The 22982-nt window shown below is 56.5% G+C and overlaps 1 protein-coding gene across 4 annotated transcripts in view; it reads left to right on the forward strand.

Annotated features, from left to right (window-relative positions):
• Positions 1-4153: 4153 nt before the first annotated feature.
• HPCAL1 (hippocalcin like 1) overlaps positions 4154-22982 on the forward strand; it is a 78107-nt gene continuing 59278 nt past the window's right edge. For 2 of the 4 annotated variants that reach the window (XM_016127103.2, XM_036224015.1), the window contains exon 1: positions 4154-4444. The gene's annotated coding sequence lies outside the window, so the exon portion shown is untranslated. Of the gene's footprint in view, positions 4445-4938; positions 5232-22982 lie in introns of those variants that run through there. The other 2 variants (XM_016127099.2, XM_016127102.2) reach the window with 2 other exon arrangements.

The raw sequence follows: 22982 nt of genomic DNA on the forward strand, positions 1-22982 counted from the left end.
CAGCAACATGCCTGAGAGTAAAACACCGTAGGCTTAAACAACAGACATTGATTTCCCGCAGCTCTGGAGGCTGGAAGTCCCAGATCAAGGTGCTGACCGACTTGGACTCTGATGAGGATCCTCTTCCTGCCTCGCAAACAGCTGCCTACGTGCTGCGTCCCCACACGGCCTTGGTCGGGAGAGAGAGAGAGAGAGAGAGATCTCATTCTTTCTTTCTCTTCTCATAAGGCCGCCAATCCTGTTGGATCAGGACCCCACCCTTACGAACTCATTCAACATTAACCCCCTTCTAAAAGTCCTGTCTCCAAATCCATGTGCATTATGAGTTAGGGCTTCAATATATGAATTTGGGGGGGGGGATACAATTCAGTCCATAACAGGGCAGTTGCTCCAGGAGAAGGGACCGTCCCGTTTATAGCGAGCCCTTGGAGCTGGCAAAGATGAACAGAAGAGGAGATTTATCCCAATGGGCCTCTGAGTCACACTTCCTGGGTGACCCATGGGCCACAGCATCTGCTTCAGGGGCTGTCGTGACCACTGGCGGAGGCGGCTTATAATTCAATTTCCCCACCTCTGACCCACCCCTGACACGAGGTGGAATCCAGTGACACCTGCCGCTGGTGCCGCCAGCGTGTTTTCCGGCCGTTTCCTCTGCTCTGCGCTTCCGGGGTCAGGAGAAGGGCGGGCAGCCAGAGGGGCCACCTCTGCCCTGAGTTAGCATTGCTTAGTCTATTCCCGGCAGCCACGCTTCTCCCCTCTGTAATTAGAAATGAAACAGTGACAGACTCAAAGAAGGACCCAGAGAGAAGCTGGCCTCCTCCTCCTCAAGCATTCGAGGGCAGGGTTTTGTGAGCTAGAGCCCCATTTATTTGAAAGAACTTCCCTAGGAGGATACGCACTCAAGTTTATCAAAGAACAACAAATAATTTTTTTTTTTTTAAATAGTATTTTTGCCAAAGCCTGTGCGGGCCCAGTTTTGAGCCTGGCATTGAGTCTGGATTTTAGACCAGGCTGTCACTGATTCTAATATGTGACCCTAGACCTTTCATTTTTCCAAGCATAGGCGTCCTCATTTGTAAAATGTGGAAAGAATTTCAAGAATGTTGGAGGTGGCATTTGCCAAAGTGCTTCAAAAATAATGTCATAAAACGAAATCAGACATTATTATTCACAGTAATCAGAGTCATTCCTGCCTTTAAGTGTTTACGGCCATCTTACAGAAGACGAATTGTAGGTATAGCTTGGCACCTGTCATGTGTCAACGTGTGTCCCCCCTAAAGATGCTGAAGTCCTTACCCCTGGTACCCGTGAATGTGACCTTATTTGAAAATAGGGTCTCTGCAGATGATCGAGGTAGGAAGAGGTCGTTAGGGTGGGCTCTGATCCCATGTCACTCGTGTCCTTATGGAAAGGGGACATTTGAACACAGAGACAGACACACGCAGAGGGAAGAAAGCGTGAAGACACCAGGAGGAGACAGCCTCGACCGAGCCCAGAAACACCCAAGGCTGCAAGAGCTGGGGGAGGGGCCTGGAGCAGAGGTTCCTCACAGCCCGTGGGAGGAGCCGAGATTGCTGACACCTGGACCTTGGCCTTCCAGCCTCCGGACCTGAAACGATAAGTGTCTGTGGTTCGAGGTACCCAGTTTGTAGTAGTGCTTTGTTACAGCAGCTCCAGGAAACCGATACGCTTTAGTCCAAATTCGCTTTCCTACTTGCTCTGGTGTCTTAAATGCCAAAGTACTTACTGAGAAACGACTATATGCTCTCCCGCCACTCAGGTGCCTGAGGGGTTTATCGTCCCTGTTCCGAAGGTGCAACAGACACCGAAAGAGACCAGGCCGAGTCTCACCTGAGGGAGACACGCGCCTTTTCAGAAGTTCAGAGGACAGAGGAGTACAGGTGAGCTGAGAGGCCGGGCGGCGAGGCGAGAGCTGAGCTGAGCCTTGAGGAATGGGTAGGTTCCCGATTGGTGGGGAGAGAGGGGAAGCCGCGCCAGGCGACAGACCTGGCCGGTAGCCGGGGCATGGAGGTCTGCGGGAGAGGCGGGGGTCTGGGAACTCTGCTCTCGCCATCTCCGTGAGCTGCTTACTGCCCGCCCTGCCTCTTGCCTGCGTCTACCATGCTCTGCCCTCCTCGTCTTTTCAAAATCTGTCGCCGGTTCTGTGAGCCTTTCCTGACCCTCTTCCCAAGAGCTGGGTTTGCAAGTGGTCAGAGCCCAGGCCTTGATGACGGGAATTACTGTGCCCTGTGTGGACGTCTGTTGCGCTGTGACTGAGCGTGAGAGAAGTGTGCCCCGTTTCTGTGGCAGAGACATCATGATGCCCTCAGCAAAGCGACCCCCTTCTCCTGGGCAAATAAGAAGACTGCAGTTCCCCGACCCCTTGCATCCACGGACCATGTGACTAATTCTGGTCAGTGATTGTAGCCAGAACCGATGAGCAACCCCTCCAGGCGTGGGTCCTAACGACCCGGAGACCCTGGCTAACGCTTCCCTCTTGCTCTCGGCTGCAAGTTGAGGGGCCAGTGGAGGCTTGGAAGCTCCGAAGGAGGGTGGCCATCTCCAGATGGAAAGTGCCGGGCTTCCTGACACCTGTGCAGAGTCTTCTCCCTGTCCCCCAACCTGCACTGAAGTGGGCTTAGGTGGGTGACCACAGCAGAACATAAGCTATGCATGCTAACTCAGCGTCTGCAGCTACCTGGCTGATGGGCCTGGTCTGAGCATCTGACAGGGCTCCTCACCTGGACCCCTACGCTCTGCATGGATATGCTGCAGGAAGCCTATGCAATGACCTTGGCCGCCGGTCTCTGCTGAGAAGGAAGGGTGGTACCCCAGGTACCAGAGCTGGCTCTGTATGGCATCACTGCCGTGGGTGCCTCTGATGCTCACGGACATTATTTCATGTGATCCTCACATCAGGGCCAAGATGAGACTAGCAACCTCCGGGTTTGTTTTCGCCTTCTGCTTATAGAGGGGTCTGGGCTTGGACTGCCTTGCCTGCCAGTCCCCAGCCAATGGCCCCTCCAAGCCACCCACCAGTTTCTCTCTGCAGCCTCCTGTGTAGTGGGAGTTCACTCACTGGGTTTTTGTGGAGGAGGATTTGAGTTTTCCCCTAGAGACGCTAGGAAGACAGTTTGTCTCAGCCTAACACTAACGCCCAGCTCCACATTTACGGCTGTTTCTGTGGTTACCTTTCTTCAGGGATGTTTGGGGTAGGTGGTGGTGCTAGTGGTGGGGGTGTGTATATATTTGTTCTAAGGCCTGGATGTTCAGGATGAGGAGTTCCTTATTCCTGCCCTTTCACGCCTGTGCCATTATTGTCAGGGGATGGAGGAAGTCTGCAGGAAACACGGTCTGCCTCTCCTAGGAGGCCACCTGTCCCTGGGACTGAGATGCCAACCAGGCCCCCTACTCAGCAGAGACTGAAGACCCACAGCATGTTAGGGAGGGAAGGGCCGGGAGAAGCCTGCTCCTCCTCCTGTCCATTTTACAGGTGGGGGAACGGAGGCCAGGGAGTCTCAGGGGCCTGTCCAAATGGCCTGGAGTCCGCCAAATCAACTAGAGCCGAACGCAGGTCTCCCTCCTCCCGGGCCCAGGCTCCTTCCTTGAAGGTGGCTCAGGAGGCTGGTGGTACCTGCTCAAGGGAAGGGACGGACGGTGGGGGTAGGGAGGGGAAGCAGGGACAATGGGGCCCGGCAGGCGGCCTGGCACGACTCTGCCTCTTCCCCTTCTGGGCCACCCGGGCCCTACTTCCTGCAGAGGACTCCGGAGGCGGGGAACCGGCGCGGGGCCGGCCCCTCCCGAGCGCCGCCTCCCGGCCTCTCCCAAACCCGCAGGCCAGAGGCCAAGGGTTTGGGAGGCGGACTCGGTGCTCGGCTCCTCCCCTCGTCCGAAAATCCCCGTGGGGCCGGGGCCGGGTTAGGGCCGCGGCTCCGCGGGGAGCGAGCTAAAGAGGGGGGTGTGCGCCAGCGGAGAAAGGGCCGGGGTCCCGCGCGGAGGGGACGCGAGGGGGCGTGGCTCGGGGCGGCGCGCGGCGGGCGGGGCCGCCAGGGGGGCGCGGCCCCGCCGGGGGCAGGTCCGCAGGAAACTCGCGCGCCCGCCCCCGCCGCGCGCCCCGCCCCCCGGCCCCCGCCTCCGGGCCCCGCCTGCGCGTCCCTTCCTTCCCGGGGCCGGCGGGCGGGCATCGGAGGCTGCAGGCGCTGGGCCGGCGGACGGGCGGACGGACGGGCGCCGCCACCTCGCTCCCTCCCTCGCTGCCGGCTTCCTTTTGTCTCTCTGGGCGGCGATGAGCTCAGGGCTGGTGCGGCGGCTGCGGGCTCGAGGAGGCCCGCGCTCCTAACCACCCTTCCCGGCCTCGGCGCGCTCGTCCCGGGAAGCGGCCCCAGCGCGGCGGCGCCGAACTTGGGCTCGGGAAGCCGGTGGTCCGCGCCCTGCGCCGGAGCAGGTAGGGAAGGGGCGGGCTGCGGAGCTGCGGGGAGTGCGGGGTGTGCACCAGCGTCCGCTGCGATCGAGCGCTCTGCGTGTGTGTGTGTGTGTGTGTGCGCGCGTGCGTGCGTGCGTGTGTGTCGGGAGGGGGTGCCTCCGTTTCTCCGCGCTGTGGAGTTGCGGGTGAGGACTGTGGTGTGCCCCTGGCATTGCGCGTCCTCGTGGGGAGCCGTGCGTGCACATTTTGGGCTGCGTCTGTGGAACTGTGTGTCGGAGCGCAGTTGCTGGTGCGGACCGGTGCCGGGCGGGCGTCCAGTGTGAGCGGCTGTGCGTGGGACGGGAGTGGCGGGGTGGGCGTGGGCGGCCCAGCCCGGCGCGCGGAGCCCAGGTCCCCAACGGCCCGCACAGTGAGGAGCTCCGGAGCCCGGGGGACAGTTGGGATCTCCGGGCGCTAGCGCGGGCCTCGGGGACAACCCGGACCAGCCGTGCGGGAGGGGGTGCGGGGGGAAAGGCAGGTCCGCGCGGCCCACGTGGGTCGCATTTTCGCTCTGGCCTGGGGAGAGGGCGCAGAGGTCGGCCATCCGCTCCCTCCTCCGCGGCGGAGGGGCGACGGACAGAGCCCTGTTCCCGAGGTAGGAGCCCCGGCATCTCCGAGACCCGCACTGTGATCTGGACCAGACCCTCCGCCTTCCCGGGTCGCGATTTGCTTCTCTATCGAATGGGGACAGTTTCACCCTCGGGGTCTGTCGTGACAGCTATAATGAGGGCGTACTAAAGACAGCTCTTGACCAAGCTCCTGGCACACGGTATGTGCTACGTTCATTGTACTGGAGTCCGTTTTTTTAAAAAATAGGGTTTTTTTCTTTATCGCGGGTGGGGCTCTTACATTCCGCCCCCTACGCGTGTTTCGTGCCTTTCTCTTGGCCCTAACTTAACCGCGAAGCACCCAGATTCGAGAAAGTTTCGGCTGCTGGGCCCCGCCTCCTCGCCGCACCTCGCGGGCGGCTGCAACTGGGGTGCGCGGGAGCGCGCAGCTCCCGCCCTTCTCCAGCCCCAAGGCTCCCGCGCGGGAGCTGGTGCCCCTCTCCCGGCCAAGGTGGCGGCTGCGGGGGTCAGGAAGCCTTTTTGTTCAACAAGTGCCTCGTCCCCGGGGTTTGCAGTTCCAGGAATTTGAGAGCCAAGGTGTGAACGTGGCGCTCCCCGCAGGGGCAAATCTTGGGCTCCCGCGGCATCCCGGCTGGGCCTGGTCACGCGGAAGGCCGCCCCCTTTGCTCCAGGCGAGTACATGTTCCCCGTAGAGGAAGGCGTTTGCCAGGAGAGTCCTGCCTTGGGCCTCCGCATTGGACTCCCTTCGACGCCACCCACCCCTCCCAGCCTGCTTCCTTCAGTCAGTCTTGCAGGAGGCTGAGCGTCTGCCTGGAATCCTGCCTCCTAGTCCCACACCTTAGTTTTTAAAATATTTAGTGTTGAAACCTGCTGGTAACATGGAACTGCAGTGAACGCGCACACAGCTCTAGCCGCGGTGCGCTCTTGGGGAGAACCCTGCCAACGGCCCCATCCCGCTGGCTCAGACCCAGCAGGGCCAGCTGGCCCCAGCTGCACTGCCACCTTCTGCCAGAGCCAGTGGTTCCTTCCTCCCATCTCTGTGGTTTCTTCATCTCAGGACCCTTCCCAGTCTGAACGACAACTGATCTTTCACCAAGGGAGCAGCTGACCTCACAGGTGCATCAGGCTCTCAAAATGGAGCTGGCACTGGAATGGGCAGGGGGCCGGGGTGGGCCAGGCTGCTTTCCAAGTGTCAGGTGCTCCCGCCGGTGTTCTCAGGGGAGCTGGACTACTCTGCGTGCTTTAGGACACAGGAGCAGAAAGCTCTGGTTTGTCTTCCAGCAGGTCGGGGGCCCTGAGATCTCTGCAGTGATGGGGGGCTGGGGCCACCGAATAAGCTAAGTCTTCATTCGGGTTTGATGGCAAAGAACACTTAGAATGTAGCCTATTTCATAAAACGATTTTATATCCTAGAGGAGCAAGGGCTTTTCATCTGAATCCTACTCTCTTCCCTGTAATCGGATTCGATAATGATATTAAAAAAAAAATCTGTCGGGCTTTCTCAAAAGACAGACCAAAGGCTGTTTTTTTTTTTTTCCCCTCCCACCTCGTTAAAAACCAGCCCTTTGTCTCAAGCAAACCAGTGTTTTGGTCCTAGATCTATTTCTGTTTCACTTTTGAAAGTGCCTGTAATTACTGAGCTCTTGAGGTTTTATTGGATAATGTGCCAGCTTCTCGCCGGCCCAGGGGGCTCTGCCTCTCGTTGGCTGTGGGACATAGTGCCGAGATCGAGCCTTGCCTGCCCTCTTTGGGTTCCACTCTTATGCTTTTTGTAAGGTGGAAAATAGATGTCCACATGCTTAAATTGGGAGACTTGGCATTGGGAATCAGGTGCCCAGAAGGTCATTTGACTTGTGGAGAAATCAGAATAAGCCAGAAGAACCCCAGAAGAACAGAGATTCGCCCAAACTCTAGCCGAAGATCCATTCATTTCCAACAAGCCCTCCTAGCGAGGGCCTCTAAGAGAAATAAAGGACTTGGACCGATTCCTTCAGAATTGATCTAAATGCTCCCTTCTGGCCACAGGGCTGTGTGGAATGAGAAATACAAGGACAGGAGTGGACTCCCCTGGTGCACATGCCCGAGGCGGAGCCTCTAACTTACCTAGCTTCATTCATTTCTACCTGGAGCTCCTGTGAATTTTCATCCAGGTGAAGTGGGAGCGCTTGCTTCGGGGGCTGCGCGCACCGCCTGCAGGGCCTCACACGCACAGTTCAACGGGCTCCCTTTCGGATAAAATACCATGCCGAGTGTTGGCGCCTGGGGCAGTCTGTGTCCCCATTACTTCTATTGTCCTTCTAGCCTTGTTCTAAGACCTTGTACTGCCAGTCATGGGTTAGGTAAAGTGCCAAGTTCATAAGCACCAATTTACGAACCAGCCATAATCCGGGATACTAATCAGGAGCCCCAGAGTTTATTTGGCACCAAAGGGTAGGCTGCTTGGCAGCTGAAATGTTATCTAGATTGGGATCAGGTTTGTATTAGAATTCAGCATTCCAGTCAGCCCTAAATTATGCCTGTTTGTTGTGGGATTATGCTTCCAATTTATGAGTTGCCAGCCCAGACTTGATGGGGGATTATGTGTCTTTTGCTCATATGTAGCACCTGATGTCATTGTGCTTGGGGAAGGAGGCGCTATAGACATTAATTGTGCTCAGCTTGGGGACTCACCATTCTCTCACCGTCTCATTGGGTTTCTTCAGTGTTTTCGTGCCCACATGTAAGGCTGTGCACCTGCTCACCTCATGTGATCCTTTGGGTTGGGATTCTAATTAGGGGACGACAGAGGATAATTTTATATGGAGATAGCAGAGTGGGCTTAGGGAGCCTCTCTTGGTGCTACTTGCCCGATGGGGGGAAAAGATGTTTCTTTCACATCACTTTCCACCACATGGAGAGGTCGGAATCTAGCGGCATGGGTTTTAATGTAATCATTTAAGGTCATCAATAAATACAGTTCGACAGGTGGATCATTTCTTAGGCACTGATGAGCAAGGTCCGACTCTAAAGAATTTTTTTTTTTTTATCATCTGAAAAGCACAGTAAATCCTTTAAGAGAGCCATACCTTGGCCATGTCGTTTCAAGTATAATTGAATTTCCAAGGCAAAGCTTCGTAGCTCTGCATTGATGAGGCGTGACTAACTAAAGACACCTTCCGAGAGCGCTCGGGCTCTCTTCCCGTCTGCGGCAGGGGAGGCGAAGACGCCTTCTCGGGTCACTTTTCACGTTCCTTTATAAGCCAAGCGTACCCCTTACACTTGCTAATCCACTGCTGTTTGGGGGGTATTTGTTTCTTCTTAGCACTCAGATGGAACCCAGGTGGCAGGAAGCCAGGAGACTGGGGTAGGGGTGCCGGGCGTCAGCCCCTCCTGCCTGGTGAGATGAGAAGTCTGAGGAGCGCGGGATGGGTCTCCTGCTCTGGCTAAGAAACACTTAGGATCGTTAACTGCTTATTCCACGGACAAAGCTGCCGTGATCCTGAAGACAGGAAGACGTCTTTGGGGGTGCGTGGCTCCCCACGTGGAAGTCTTCCCTGATGGCCTCCGTACCCTGCTGCTCTAACCGAAATCCCCCCTTGTCCCCTGACTCAGGCACTGTGCCAGGCGCATTGACAGGTGAGCAGCCTGAGCTCTCCCGGCGCTCAGACCCGGCGCTGTCGTCCAGAACACATGAGGCAGAGCCCTCCTCCCACCGCCACCCCAGCAGAAACCCATCGTCTCCCTGTTGCGGGGCAGATGACGCTCGCTTGTCTAGTCCTTTATTAACAGCTGGAAATCCCGGGAGTGGCTTTGTGCACTTTGCCCTCTTTTCCCACCCACCGAGTCGGCCAGTTCCCATCGGTTCCCGTTCGCCCCCGCCCCTCCCGCCCCGGCCTCCTCTTCCCAGGAGCAAAGCCTCTCATCCCTTCGCCCGGAGCGGGGCTTCCGGTTCCTTCCCTGCTGTCACGCTGTGGTCAGGCCAGTGTTTAAAACGGGTTTCGTCATCTCGCTCTCGACTCCGCCACCCCCCGGGTTTCTTCTCTTCCCCAGTAAGTGCGCCTCCGAAGACCCGCTGTGCGCCCTGCTCCGAGCCGGCTCTCGGAAAGCTGGACATAGCCTCATCCCTGCCCCAGGTGATGGTGGCCTTGGCCTAGGGGTGGCGAGAGCATCGGGCAGGCCCGCGGAGCATGATGGGTGCAGCATGATGGGTGCAGCGGAGGGGAGCGTCTTCCTTCCCCGGCCTGGGGCCAGGGGCCTCTGGGAGATTCACGGTCCAAAGTGACCTCTGCGAGGGACAGTGGCTGCAGGTGGGACTGTGGGGCTGGGTCGTTCCCGGGCCTGCCTTTCTTCTCTCCCACCCTGACTTCTTTATCTGCTAAACTTCTACTCATCCTTGAAAAAAAAATTTTTTAACAGCTTTATTGAGGTATGGGGCAAATCGTAAGTGCACGATTCGATACTTTTCAGGAAACGCACGGAGGTGTGCAGCCGTCACCACGATGCAGCTTTAGAACATGTCCGTCACCGCGAAAGCTCCCGGGTGCCCATTTGTTGTCCCCGCCTGTTCCCACCCTCAGCCCCAGGCAGCCACCAACTGGCCGTCTCTGGATGCTCCTTCCTTCCTACCTCTCCTCGGACAGATCGGGCTCCGCAGCCTCGCTAGTTCGTGAGTCTCCAGTTAGAATGATCGCTCCCTCTGCACTGGTGGAGTGGAGGGGCGTTTTTCCTCTGCGGGGCTGGTGCAGAGTCCTTTCCCTCAGTGTCTGGTCTTCCTGGCCCCTCGTCCTCCCCTAGCGAGTCACTGGGCACCTGCGAACGCCCAGGCCTGCGGGCCCCACTCAAGCTGGGTCTGCTCACGGCTCTTTTGTGAACTCCCGAGCATCCAGCAGTGTGGGAATTCAGAGGGCAGAGCGTGTAATTGCGATGTGGGGCCAGCTAGGTCCATTATCTCCTTTCGGCAAGATCGCCTCGGGCCAATGGGATCGAACCCATTTGCAAATGAAAAAAATCAGGGATGCCCAGAGCAAAGTAAGCAGCCCCAAGCCGTGGGCAGAACAAGCAGCAGCAAGAAGGCAACCCAGCCACTTACCCCTCGGGTAGTATAAGGGTATTTCCTTATGGAGCTTCTTATGGGCCGATGTTCGCTTTTTCCTGCCACTCCGTCCCCAGCAATGTAAACTCCTTTCAGGGCGTGAGTGGTGCGTGACACACCTTCACCTGCCCCAGTCCCCGGCTTGCAGCCGACCCGTGGAAGTGGCTCCCTGTGAGTGTGCGCGTGCGCAGTCTCCGGACCGAGGCGCGGCCTTGGGGCAGAGGGGGAGTGCGCCTCCAGGCCTTGCGTATTTCAGAATTTCTCTCGTTGCCTCATTTCTTTTGTTGAAGAAAGCGGCATCTTACAGACGTGCAATCCGGGGCACAGAAGTTGGGTACCCGATGCGCGCAGGCGGCTCCGGGTCTGGCGTGTGGACCCCAGGGCCCGAGTGGCCTCAGTTTCACTGATGCAGAGAACTTTCTCGGTGGACAGTACGAGTGTCTTATTTCTTCCTGAAGGTTCAGGGTTATCGGACCCTGTCTTGCAAGGTATCCCGGGGGAAAACCAGGAGGGGGCCAGGGAGACCTGGGTTTGAGTTTACCTCTGCTCGTGTCTTTATTGGCTAGGTGACGCTTTTTTCTGAGCCTGGGTTTGCTCAGGTGCGAAGAGGGTTCTAGGCCCGCCTCAGGCAATCACCTGAGCCCTGGAGGTGGAGCATCCAGTAGAGTCTGGCTGCCCACAGGTCTGCAGCAAACGGTGGCGACTGCTGTTGCTACTTACATGTTCTTGGGGAGGGGAGCGGCGCCTTTTCTGCTACTAAGCATTTCTTTTTAAATTCAGGTTTATTAGGCATATTTGACCCAGACCGCAGAAGCGCGGCGTTTGTCATGAGGGCCTGTGAATGTGTGTGTGGAGGCCCCTGGAGGGGGTCTGGCGAGGGTCGTGATTTGGAGTTTGGGGAGCTGCCATTTTTGGATTGTTCCGGTTCACGTCTTTCGAGGACCATCTCTTGGGGTCCTTGATGGTGACCCTGAACTTGGGGGTCGCACAAAGTGGTTTGCAGTTTGTTCCTCGGGCATAACGAGGTCCGTTCCCTTTGACCCCTGCCCCCCGTGAGTGCGTGGCACACTCCTGGGAACGTTGGCAGAGTTACGACTCTGTGCAGTGGTGGGTAGAGATCACGGTGTTCTTCTCCCAGCAGCAAAATGCTCAGGTCTCTGCTTCCTTCCCGTGCATTTAACAGACATTTCCAGAAAACAGAATGGGCTGCCGTGCACCCCCCCCTTCCCTGTCACCCCGATCCTTTCCCTTTGCTGTGCTGCAATCCATTTTCGGAGGGCAGCGCGAGCCTCTCAAAATCAATCACTTGGGTCTCAAAACACCCTTCCCAATGTCGTACAGTCTTCTGTGTTTATGCGTGTGGCTGGAGAGTCAGTCCCGGCAGAGTGAGTGTGGGATGTCCCCAGAAAAGCCAGCCCCAGTGTAGGGCTAAGGCAGGGCCGTGGGTGGGCAGGACCAGTAGCTCGCCCCTTCTCCCTGCGTCCCTTGCTGAAGCGGGGGGCGGGGGGGGGGGGCGGCAGTGGCAGGAACAAGGCTTTATTAAAAATCCTTCAGTTGTGCAGTGCCGATTGCATGCTTGGTGATGCGGCCTGGACAATCTGTGTCGGCTGCCAGGGGTGGGAGACAAAATGTGGCGGCCGCTTTGGCTTCCTTGGGTGTCTTCATTCTTCCCAGTAAATCAAGGCAGACACAGGCCTCAGGCAGGTGCTTCGGCCCGGCTTTCCTTCGCGCTGGACCTGCGGCGGGTTTGACGCATTCCTCTTCTCTGCGGCTACTCTTCCTTTCTCTCTGAAGCCTGCATAAAGCGTCGCTGCTTTAATGGGCACGTGGTCTTGGCGATATGCTCTCACCTGACCTAAAGGCAATATGCTTGTTCTCAGAGCTAGCTGGAAGGTGAATGCTTATGCTTTGGGGGGTAATTTTCACCACTGTTGGTGGGAATGGGGGCGGGGAGATGTCACATGGGTAAGGAATTCCAGATTCTCTTGGCCAGGGACCCCCAAGCAGTGCGAAGGTCTCACTGTGCCCATAGCTCCTTTCCTGTGTGTCTCGTCCTAAGCCAATTCCTAGCTTCCTAGTATAGGCGCACCTCCGTTCCCATCCTCATTCTCATCCTCACCAACATCAGTGCCATCGCCACCATCACCGTCACAGGCATCATCATCACCACCATCATCAGGTCTCAGCATTGCTCCCTGACCTTTGAGCCACTGCGTCACATAGCTCCCGTCTGCTGAATTTTTGCTGGAGGTGGGGCGGAGGGCGCTGTCGTTGTGGGAGGGGCGGTTAATGAGGAGAGTTAAGGCAGGGTGGGAAGCGCAGGGAACCCGAGTGGGTGGATGCTGGAATGTGACTCTGAAAGTGGCCGCATAAGAATGATCTGGAAGATTCTTGGAAAATCCCCGTTGTGGTGTTTAATTTCATGTGTCACCTCGACTGAGCCTAAGGATGCCCGGATAGCTGGTAAAGCCTTGTGTATGGGTGTGTCCATGAGGATGTCTCGAGAAGAAATTAGCATTTGAGTCAGTAGACTGAGTAAAGAAGATCGTGCTCACCACTGTGTGTGGGCTGCGTCTGGTCCCCCAAGGGCCCAGATAGAACTCGCAGAGGAAGGAGGTCTTCACTCTGTCCCCTGAGCTGGGACGTCTGAAGTCCTGGCTTTGCAGGCCTGTGCATGTGTTGGGCAAGGAGGTGCACGAGAGCTGTTCTCTGTGCTCATCGCTGGTTGGGGTGTTTATTTGTTTGTTCGTTTGTTTGTTTGTTTGTTTTTATACATGCCTCAGAACTGCAGGTCTAGAAGCCATCGGGGCTTTACGGTTTGGTGGATGGAGTGACCCCCATCCTGTTATTAATGTCTGGCTTTAAAAAGCATAGGCGGCTTTTTATCTCCACAGCTCAGTATCCTCATTTGTCAAGTCGAGCTCAGGGCAAGAAAACCTCTGAATTCTGTCAGTTCTACAATTCAAAACAAATGTTTGAAAACGTACCCTCGAGGTGTAGGGCACATCCGACCTAAAGCAGAGAGAACCGTCACAGCTAAACTGACTGCAAAAATAAACGAACCTCTTAGAAGACACTGTAGAGCTGGCATCGTCATTCAGAAGAAGAAAGTGATGATATTGAGGGACCGGTCTGTGGAGTTCGGATTAGAAGGAAGGGGTGGGGCCAGAAGGTCCTCAGGTGAGGGGGGTGAATCTGTCGTGTTTCCTCTGCGTGTCCGTCCACGCAACGCTTTCTTCTAACATCTGTGCCAGGAATGGCACCGCGTGCTAAGGAATCTGAGATCAAGCAGACGGGCCCGTGGTACACAGGAGGTGAGCGGTTTCAGTGGGACATTCGCTCTGGGGGCACAGAGGGCGGCTGGCAGTGGAGCTGACTTCCTGGGCTCTAGATCCCATGCCGCAGGCAGGAACTTTTTACCGTTCCTTTAAGACGACACTAGCAAGAAAAAACCGGCGTCCAGGATGCTGTCCTCCTTCGTAATGGGGCAATTCCGTTCTTTCTAGGAAGTCTTACCGCTGACGATCTCAGAAACCGGTGGACTCAACTTCTTGTTTTGGCTGCTTGTGAGTTAGAGAACCATCGGAATTAGCAGGTGTTGCAGAAGACGAGTAATTGTATTATTTTTAGACAGAAGTATATGTATTCATGCAAACTCCTGACCAGGTTTCACCTCAAATTGGTCTTTATGATGAACTACTAAGAATTCTTTGAAATGAATACAAACGGTAGTAGGCTAGTAGGTATTTGCTAAAAGGGTTGAAAATAAGCAATGTAAACATTTCTCCTCAATATTGGTCTGGGAAGCAAGATATAGAACTATACAGACAGTTTTATTTCAATTCTGTTTGGGAGAGAAAAAAGAGGAAATAAGTGGGAAGTAAATAGACCGAACTGCTAACAGTGGTTGGTTGAGTCTGATCATGGGTGGTTTTCTTTCCTGCTTTTTCATATTAGTCTCGATTCTAAAATTTTATCGATGCGCATATTATTTTTGCAATTTGGGGGGAAAAAAGTTTTTAAAAGGAATCCAAGAACACATTTCTCCGATAACCTTGTTTACCTTCTGTATTTGCTTGGCAAACTCGTTATAGTCAGACTGGCTGGAACCCACGAATTCCATACTTGTGATGAAATTTTAATTAATGGAAATTTATCATGATGCATCATTAGCATTTGTTAACCTCATCTAAATTCAGTACCGAGTAACTATTAACCAGGATATAAAGAAAATGCTCTGTGTCTTCCAAGAAATTGATCATTTCAACATGGCAGAGGATGGGCTAAGTTTATGATCTAGAATGTGTTCCTTTTTTATTTTGCTTGAATTTGGGTGTTCGCTTTGTTTCCTAACCTGGAGCCGGCCCTCGTGGCTCCTGCGGTGTTGACTTCGGTTATTTTAACGGGGTGATTTGATGTCCTTGTACAGCCCCCCCCCCGCCTCCTCCCCCCCTGTTTTCCTCTTTGCTTTTCCTTCCCTTTTTCTAATCACCGCGCATTCGTGAGATGGCCCCCTTCCAGGAATAACCTACTTCTCGTTTGCCTGTCAGGCTGCTGTTTCTCAGCTCCCTTTTTGAAAACAGCTTTCTCCGTTCTCCATCCCTGCCTTTCCTTCGCGGCGCCCCTGGAGCAGGACTGCCGGTCTTCGGCTCCTGTGAGGTGGACGACTCCTAGGGGTGCTCTCTCTCTCCCATCCCCGTGCTGCCCCCGCTTCGAAATTCGAGTTGACCTTGAGCTGACCTTGGGCTGGCCTTGGGCTGGCCTGGGGTTACCTTGGGCTGGCGTTGGGTTGACTGTTTATTTACCGGCTGGTAAGCAGGGCCATCGGAGCCTTTGTTGCAGCCGTCCTGACTTCTGGCGGCATTCCTCCAAAGGCTTCTTAGGCTGTTATCCATCGTTTTTCAGAGGTTTAATCTGTCTGAGTCCAGGATATTGAGTCAGCAGTGGAAAGTTATGAAAAGGAGGCCAGCCGTCAGAGAAATTGGCTAATATAGAAGATTAATTTCGGGGTAAATGAAGGGGAGAGATGCTTGGGGCCTGGGCTGTCTCTCCAGGCAAATCATATTCCTATAAAATGTGAGAAACCAGAGGTTGCCTTTGCTACCAGCTCGGTGCCTGCTTATACTTCCTGGGATTACAAAATTTATTTTAAATCACATTTTAGTCATCTGCTGTCCATATTTATGATCTTGAGAAAAAAGATCGAACTGTCAGCAAAATTTATACACATCCGGTGAATTATTTCAGGATCTTCACCGTAAGGAAATCATATTTAAAAAAAAAAAAATTAGTATGGCTCCAGTGTTCGGAAATTGTTTTTTTCAAAAGCCGGGCCCTCAGGTTATTGCAGGATTCCATACAGAGACAGGAAGGAAGTCCTATCACTGGAAACAGGTAGGTAGCCATGGAGACTGGGTGTGTCCCGTGGGTTCCTGGGTATCCCAGTTGACCTGGGAAAGGAATAAGCCTCACCTTATGTGCTATTTCGGAGATGATGTGTATGAATTGAATTTTTCTAAACAAAGGTCATAGGTTTTAGTTGACTCACTAAATAAGTGATTTCTGATGTAATTTTGCCCTCCGTTCTGCTTGTGTAATTATTAACACTGTGTAACCCTACCTTTCCTGCCAGAACACTTCAATGCATCGAGGGAACACCTCTCCGAAACAGCCAGAAGAAAATCTTTTAACAAAGCTAGGAGTGCTCTCTTTAACGCGTATGATGAATACCCCGTATAACCCAACAATTATACGGTGTGCGCCAAGCCTGCTCTGGGCCCTGGGCTGCACGGCGGACGAGATCACCGGGGCCGGTCCCTCGTCCCTCGTGGGTGGTAATGGGCTCCGAGGCGGGCCCGTGGGCTGACCCGCCCCCGGCTTACGCCACAGCCACACTCGGTGTCCTGTGGGGTGAGCCGGCCCGGGTCCCACTGGAGCGAGGCCTCAGGGGCTGCTGGGTTTGACACGTCCCAGTATGCAGAACAGTGCTTTATCAGTCTGCTTCCCATCATTTTACATGCTAAAAAAAATCCCGTTCGCGCCTATTCTTGGGTCCCTCCCCATTTAATCGCTTCGTTCGTTTGCTGGATGGTTAATTGTGTGGAAAGCTCTTTGGCTTCTGGGTCTTGTCAGACACCTGGCAGGATTCTTTGTCCTTTCATCCGGTTCTTCAGCGTCCTCAGACCCACGGAAACGGGGCGCCCACAGCACCAGCAGCGGGGGGCCCGCGGCGGGCATCCCTGCCCCTCTCTCCCGCCCTGCGGCTCTTTGCAGTCGGTTGGTTCATCAGTGAAGGCACGCCAACTCTTTTTCCTCCCTTTGCGGGTCTGCCATAAGCAGAGGCCTCCTGCGGCCCTCCTCCCGGACAGCCCATTCTGCACCAGCTTGTCCACTGGCGGGGACCCCCGGTGGGCTTGTCACGACCTGAAGAGGCCGCACGTGGGCGCAGGACAGAGTTGGTGGCCCGGTGCTGGGTGTTGGCAGCGCCGAGAAAGCGGCGGGCTCCAGCCTCTGTGTGCACCGTGGCCTGCTGGGCGAGCTCGGTCCCCCGGCCACACAGGATGCTGCGGCGTGAACAAGAAAACGAGCCTCAGGTCCCAAGCACCCGGGGGGATGTCCCACCTCGCTGAGCTCCAGGTCTCACGGAACCGCAGACCGGAGGTGTCTTCTTGGTGCCGTCTCATGGATGGCGAACGGTGTTCTTTCTACGGGAAAAGGTACCTTTACCGGGGCCCTGTTCCTAACCTGTTCCCCTTCCCGAGGCTCACACGGCATCCGCCCTCACCTTCCCTAGAGTCTGCAGTGAAGTGGGGATTATAAAACCTCTCTCCCAGGGTTGCTGTAAAAACAGCCATTAGGCCTCTCGTAAACTCTGAAGTGCTGTTTAAATGAAAGGACCATCCCCACCGTCATCACCGCCTGCATTCGCCATCATCGCCGGCACCATCATCGCCGGCACCGCCGCCAGCATCACCATTGAGCGCTTTGTGTCCCTGTCCTCCTGCCTCTGACGTGATTGTCTAAAACAGCAGATTTCCGTGCTGGGTCTTCACGGCTCCTCTTGTGGAAATGGAGTTCCCAGTCTGGGGTCAACCCCTGGTTTTCATTTTCGTCCTGCAAGATGTCAACCCGCAGAAGGGGCCAGCAGAGCGGATTGTCCAGGCCCCACAGAGGAAATGGGTTGGCATCTGAATCTGTTCACCCACTTCCCTGGGTCGTGGCACCTGCCCCATCTTTTCTGCCTGCCAGGCAGGGGAGTGACTGGGTGTTTGTGGGCTGGGCGGCCTGGGACCTTCCTGTTCAGATTAAAAACGCTCGTTTAAATACAGTCACCTCGGCTCATATCAGGGCACGTATTGAGCAAGCAGTTCCCCTTAAACCTGCTCCTGGATCTCAGCGGGCAGTGTGGTCACCTCTGTCGGGGTGGGGCGGGGCCTCGCGGTGTCAAACTCTCAGGGGTCTGTTCACATGGGACTCGTGCCTTCTGAGGGAGCTGGCGCCGGGCTGCAGGGCGCTCCCCGTCACGGGCCTTGGTCCTTGGGTCGTGGGGGAGGAAGGACAAATCTTGATTCTCGGCGCCACCATTTGAGGAGAGGAACATGTGCTTCTCACTAACCCTCCTGCCCGGGAGGCTCTCTGGCTCCTTGCGCCCTCCCAGATAGCCTTCGCAGCTCCCAGTCTTGTTCAGGCGTCGCCTCCTCCAAGAAGCCTCCCAGGCCTGCTCAGACACCTTGCTTTTCCTGGTGCATTGCTGCCCGGGCTCCCACGGCCCGGCCACCTGCCACGTTCTGGTCCTGCCTGGCCCAGTCGCCTCCCAAAGGCGGGTGGGTCTCATTTTTCCTCCCTCCCGGGGACTCTTAAGGGTGGTGCCCATGTAGGGAAGGGTGCGTCCCCATCGGCAGCTCCCTGACAGAGCTCTTGTTCGTTCATTCATTCATTCATTCATTCATTCATTCATTCACTTAGCTACCACTGTGCGCCAGGCTCTGTGCAAGGAGAAGGATCAGGCGAAAATCCTGCCACCTCGGGGCTTATGTTTCTGCTTGGGGGCAGCAGACAGTAAACGAGGCAAGGCGGCTGTGCAGTATAAGGCAGTAGGGCTTCGCTGGAAACTCAGTTAGTGAAGGGGGGTGGGTGTTAGATGGGGGGTGGGCGAGATGCAGTTTTAAACGTGGCGGCCAGCGGAGGCCTCACGAGAAGGTGGCGTTAGAGCAAAGACCGGAAAGATCAGGGCGCCGGCCGCGCGGAAGCGGGTGGGACAGGAGGACAGGGCGGTCACAGGCCCTTCGACTCAGCGCCTGGACAGCTCGAGGTCTCGCCTTCCGGCCGGGGCGCCCAGTGAGTCTGAGCCAGCGAGGCGTCGGTTCCCGGCTGCCGGGAGGCTCCGTCGCCCCAGCTCCCTTCCCAGGTCAAAGCCCCAGTCCCAGGACAGAAAGAAGGCGCTTGGCCCCTTCCTCTTCTTTCTGCCCGGAAAGCGGGTGCACGTTCTGGAAGCAGGGCAGCCAGCCTGTGACCGCGAGGCTGACATGCGCGTGGTCAGGACGGTAAAGGAGGGCAAGGCTCTGGGTTTCCGACGGCGTTCTTGACCCACTGCCCCTGGACACAGGGGAAACCCTTTCTTGCCTGAGCCACTGCTCGCGGGGTTTCATGTTATCGGAGGGATTATCCAAACCACATACGCTGCGTGCCCCCAGGTGTGCCACACAGACCATTGCCTGCTCGGACACACAGCTCGCCGGCCCCTCCTCAGCCGCCCTTCTCCTCTGTCCAGTCACACCGGTGTCTAAGTCAGTCGTCAAGACTAAGATCCCTGCTGCTGCGTTCACTGTCCCTTGCCGGCATTGCTGTCAGCTTCCGGCCAGCTCCTGAACCCCCTCCCTGACCTCCCACAGGCCGCCCCCCCCACACACACACGGCCCCGGCAGTGAGCCCTCCCAAAGCCTGTCACTCACGGGGCTCCAGGCTCCGAAACCCTTGCTCTCAAGAGCGGAGTCCCGATGCTCAGCGTGGCCGGAACAGCCTGCCTTACCTCTTCCAGCTCTTCGGCCCGCGTGCTGACATCTTGACCTCCGTTGATTGGCAGTTCCCGGTCGCCCTTTCTCTCCTCTGGGCCTTGGCACGTGCTGTTCCTTCTGCCGGGACTCGCCGAACTGCCCCTGCCCCGCCGGGCGAGCACCCACGCATCCTTCAAGAAGCGAGCAGGGCTGCTCTTGCCAGGGGACGCCTTTTCCCTGCGTGGGCCCCGGACACCCATGCTCCACTGTCTGTTAGAGAACCTCTCGGGGGGAACGAATGGCATTTTTAAAAAGGCCTCCTTCTTCCCAAGTAGCTAGAGACCAAACGCACCTCCGTTCTGTGCTGGGCTTTGCACCAGGCCCAGTTGGCCCTTGCGGCAGATGGAGGTTCAGTGGCATTGTTGAGGCAGTCACAGGTGTTGGTCCCAGGTGAGGTCCCTCCCCTCCCACCTGCACCCTGTGTCCTTACAGCACGAGGTCTCAGCACCTTCTCTAGGCACAAACCGCGCCTCGCTTATGATGAACTAGTAACAGCAACGGAATCGCTGGCTCGTTTGTCGGAGTTGCGCGCGGTTTGTCTCAGGTCCGAGGACGAGCCCACATTCATCCACTCGACAGTTACCGAGTGCCCACTGTGTGCCAGGGTTCCTTCTGGGCACGGGTCACGTCAGTGGGGAAAAAATAAACCCCGAGAAACAAAACCTCTGTCCTCCCGGAGTTCATAGGTCCTCCCATCGTGGCCGATGCATTCTAATCTCTACTTTTAAAATGCGGCGTAAGAACAAAGTCTAAAAGATGAGCTTCAACATGCAAAAAAGGCCTTGCTGTCTTCTGGAGTTGGGGGCGGGGAGGGGATTAAGCAAAATGTACTTCCAGAAAGTCAGTGGAGAATTCTTCCAAACAGGAAGATTTAAATGATTAGCTTTCATCTTGCTGCGTTAAGGGTCCTACTCTGGAAGCACGCACCTTGTTGGTAGTTATTACTACAGGTGAAACCAAAGACTTATGTAAAAGCCAACTAAAATAAATTGAATGCAAATACTGTTTCATTGTAATGTTAATTTTGAGTACTGGATCAATCAAAGGTTGTGGAAATGCCAAAGTTGTTAAGGCCTCAGTTGCCATGACGACAGTACCATACTTGCCGGCCTGGCCTGTCTTACGGAATTTCCTTCTCATCTGGCTCCGGGTGGGACTCTCCGGAGTCAGGCCCTGGTTCTGCGGGTCTGCCTGCTTCCTGACCTTGGGAACACTGGCCGTGGGCCTCAGTTTTCTCCCGTTAGGGACAGCCACTCAAGGGCGTGAGCATAACACAGCCGCTCTCGGCCCTTCTCGGAAATCACTGAATTCAGCTTTGGGATTGCTGAAAGGGCCGCTGGTTTCCGGCCTGCATTCTTGGTGACTGTGCCCAGGGAAGGTGAAGAAATAGCTCCTGGTCCTGCCTTACCTACCTTCACTGACCTTTGGCGAAAGTCGAGTTCTTTATCGTCTTGGCGTGGCTAGTGTGCAAACTGCCTGGGCCGCTGTTTGTTCTGGGGTGGGTGTGTGTGTGTAGGGAGGGTTGTTGGGTTGGACTGTGAGCGCTTTTAACCCATTAGCTGCTATAATCACATTTCCCAGGAGGTTTTTCTTTGGGACTATAATTGTTTGACAGACGAGCACACCGGGATTCAGAGGCGACCTGCCCCTCCCTGTCCATGGTCTTGGCCGTCAGGTGGCCGTGCAGGCTTGGTGCGGGCTCCGGAGTGCTGGCATGCCTGTCTCGCAGGGAGCCCGGGGTCCCGCGCTGCGGGGCCTTTCCTTGCACCTGCCTCTTCCGAGGGCCGCTCGGAGCCGGTCCCAGCCACGTTCCTCGCCAGCGTCCGGCTGACGAGGCCTCCGTTCCCAGTGCTGGGGCCAGGGCCACCATGATGCTTCCTCTGGGCTGTCCCTGCAGAGTAGCGACCTTCCTCACGCACACAGTGTGTGGCTTCTGGGTGTAGAGCGCCGGAATCGCAGGTGCGGTTAACACCTGCTCCAGCTGGGAGGAGAGCCCGGAGTGTCGGGTGCCACCTGGCTGGCTCACGCTCCCTGCCCCAGGGTCCTGCTCTCTCGCTGAACCGGGGCTAATTAGTGCCTGTGTGGGACCGTGTGGGACCGCAGCCTGGGTTCTTACTGGTGAGACCTGACTGGCCTTTTCCCGCTCTCTGGGGGGCGGCGGCTGGGGAATGATGAAGCAGTTGGGGATTTTTAAAGCTCCCCTGAGAAGCAGGTCATTGCAGTGACCTTTAACCCGCTGCAGAGCAGTCTGACTGTTTGCCTGGGCGCCAGGCCCGGAGGATGCAGATGGCCCTGAGGTTGCAGGCTGTTTGCTGTGGGCCATCGTCTGTCCTCCGTCCGGGTACCGATGCCTGCTAGGTGCTCCCCGAACACGTTCTGGATGGATAAAGCCGGGGGCGGCAGGTCGCCCTGGAGGGTGTAAAGGGTAATTAAGTCAGCCACATTCTCTTGGCATTGCTTCTCAGAGTAATTGTGGAGGGGTTCCCCTGCCTCATGGGGTCACTGGCCAAGGCGCCGCAAGCGAATGCTGGCGGGTCAGCCCCACACAGCACTGGGAAGGTAGGAGGCGGCTTCGGCGCGTGCGAAGGAGGCTGGCATGTCATCCCGGCTGGTTAAGCAGATGACGGTGTCCTGCGGTTGACTTGATCCTGCTTTCAAAACGTTGACCAGTCACTCTTTAGGGGTTGGAGAGTCGGTCAGGTGGGGGTGGCTGGACTCTCGGGTCGGGAGTTAGCAAACGGGGTGTGTGCTGGCCCGCCTCGGCGCCCCGAGCCTCTGTGTCCTCGCCTGTGAAGTGAGGTGAGGCCCCCTGCCCTGGCGGGCTCGCTGGGCCAGGGCGAGGTCACAGGGGAGGAGGAGGGGGAGGCTGGTTCGAAGCCGGCGGAGCCTGCGCGAGGGGCTCGCTGCCCTCCCTAGCGCATGAAACGTGTAGTTTCTCCTTTTGGGGAGCATCGAGGAAGTGTCACTTGACACTTGTTCTGCTTTTAATGGCGCACTCGCCCCCTCCCCGTCCCCACGCACGCTGCGATTGGCTGGCGCGGGCCGACGGATGCTGCGCGCCCAGCCCGGGCCCCGGGCCACTGCGGCCTCTCGCCCCGTAGCCGTCCTGCGTTCCAGCCGGGTCGGACCGTTGCCATCGCCCACGTGGGCCCTGCCAGCCTCCAGCCCTTCTGCTTGCTGCCTCCCGCTCAGCCCCAGGCATCGGCTCCTCTGGGAGCCCTTCTTTGCCAGGCTGCTGTGCGAGCTCTTTGTCTGGGTGGCCGGAGCATGTGGGGCTGGCTGGCCCTTTTTAACCTGTGGACCCCATAACTTAGAGGGAGGTGGTGCCGGTGCCCCCGGGCTGCAGCATCCCCAAGGGGGGGAGCGTGACCAGGGCCTGAGCGGGGTGTGTCTTCCCTGGGGCCCCAGCACCCCGTCCAGCGTGTGGAAGGCTCCCGTCACCTGAGTCAACCTGCAGTTCAGCTTCACCTTCTCTGTGATCGGCAGCCATGGCTAAGAGTTGGGAAAGTATTTTGCGTTGCTCTAGGTCACGTTAGACGAAATTTCAAGATGTATGTTGAGTGGGGTGTCTTTCTGTTACCCCAACAGGTGCAAAGCAGCTCTGCAGGTGTCTGCTGTGGGCGATGCGGGCAAGCTTCAGGAGAGACTGTCCTGCTCGCTTCTTTGGGTCCCTCCCGATGGCTTGTGGCGGGACTAAATCCTGGCCATCTGCTTCCTGGCGCTGCGAGCCCGAGCATGTCGCCTGGCTGCTTAGAGCCTCAATTCCCTCACGCGTAAACCGTACGGACCTGGCGAGGCCGTCACAGGATTCTGTGAGCTTGTGTACA

The sequence above is a fragment of the Rousettus aegyptiacus genome, unplaced genomic scaffold, assembly GCF_014176215.1.
Source record: "Rousettus aegyptiacus isolate mRouAeg1 unplaced genomic scaffold, mRouAeg1.p scaffold_m13_p_7, whole genome shotgun sequence".
Taxonomy (NCBI): Eukaryota; Metazoa; Chordata; class Mammalia; order Chiroptera; family Pteropodidae; genus Rousettus; species Rousettus aegyptiacus.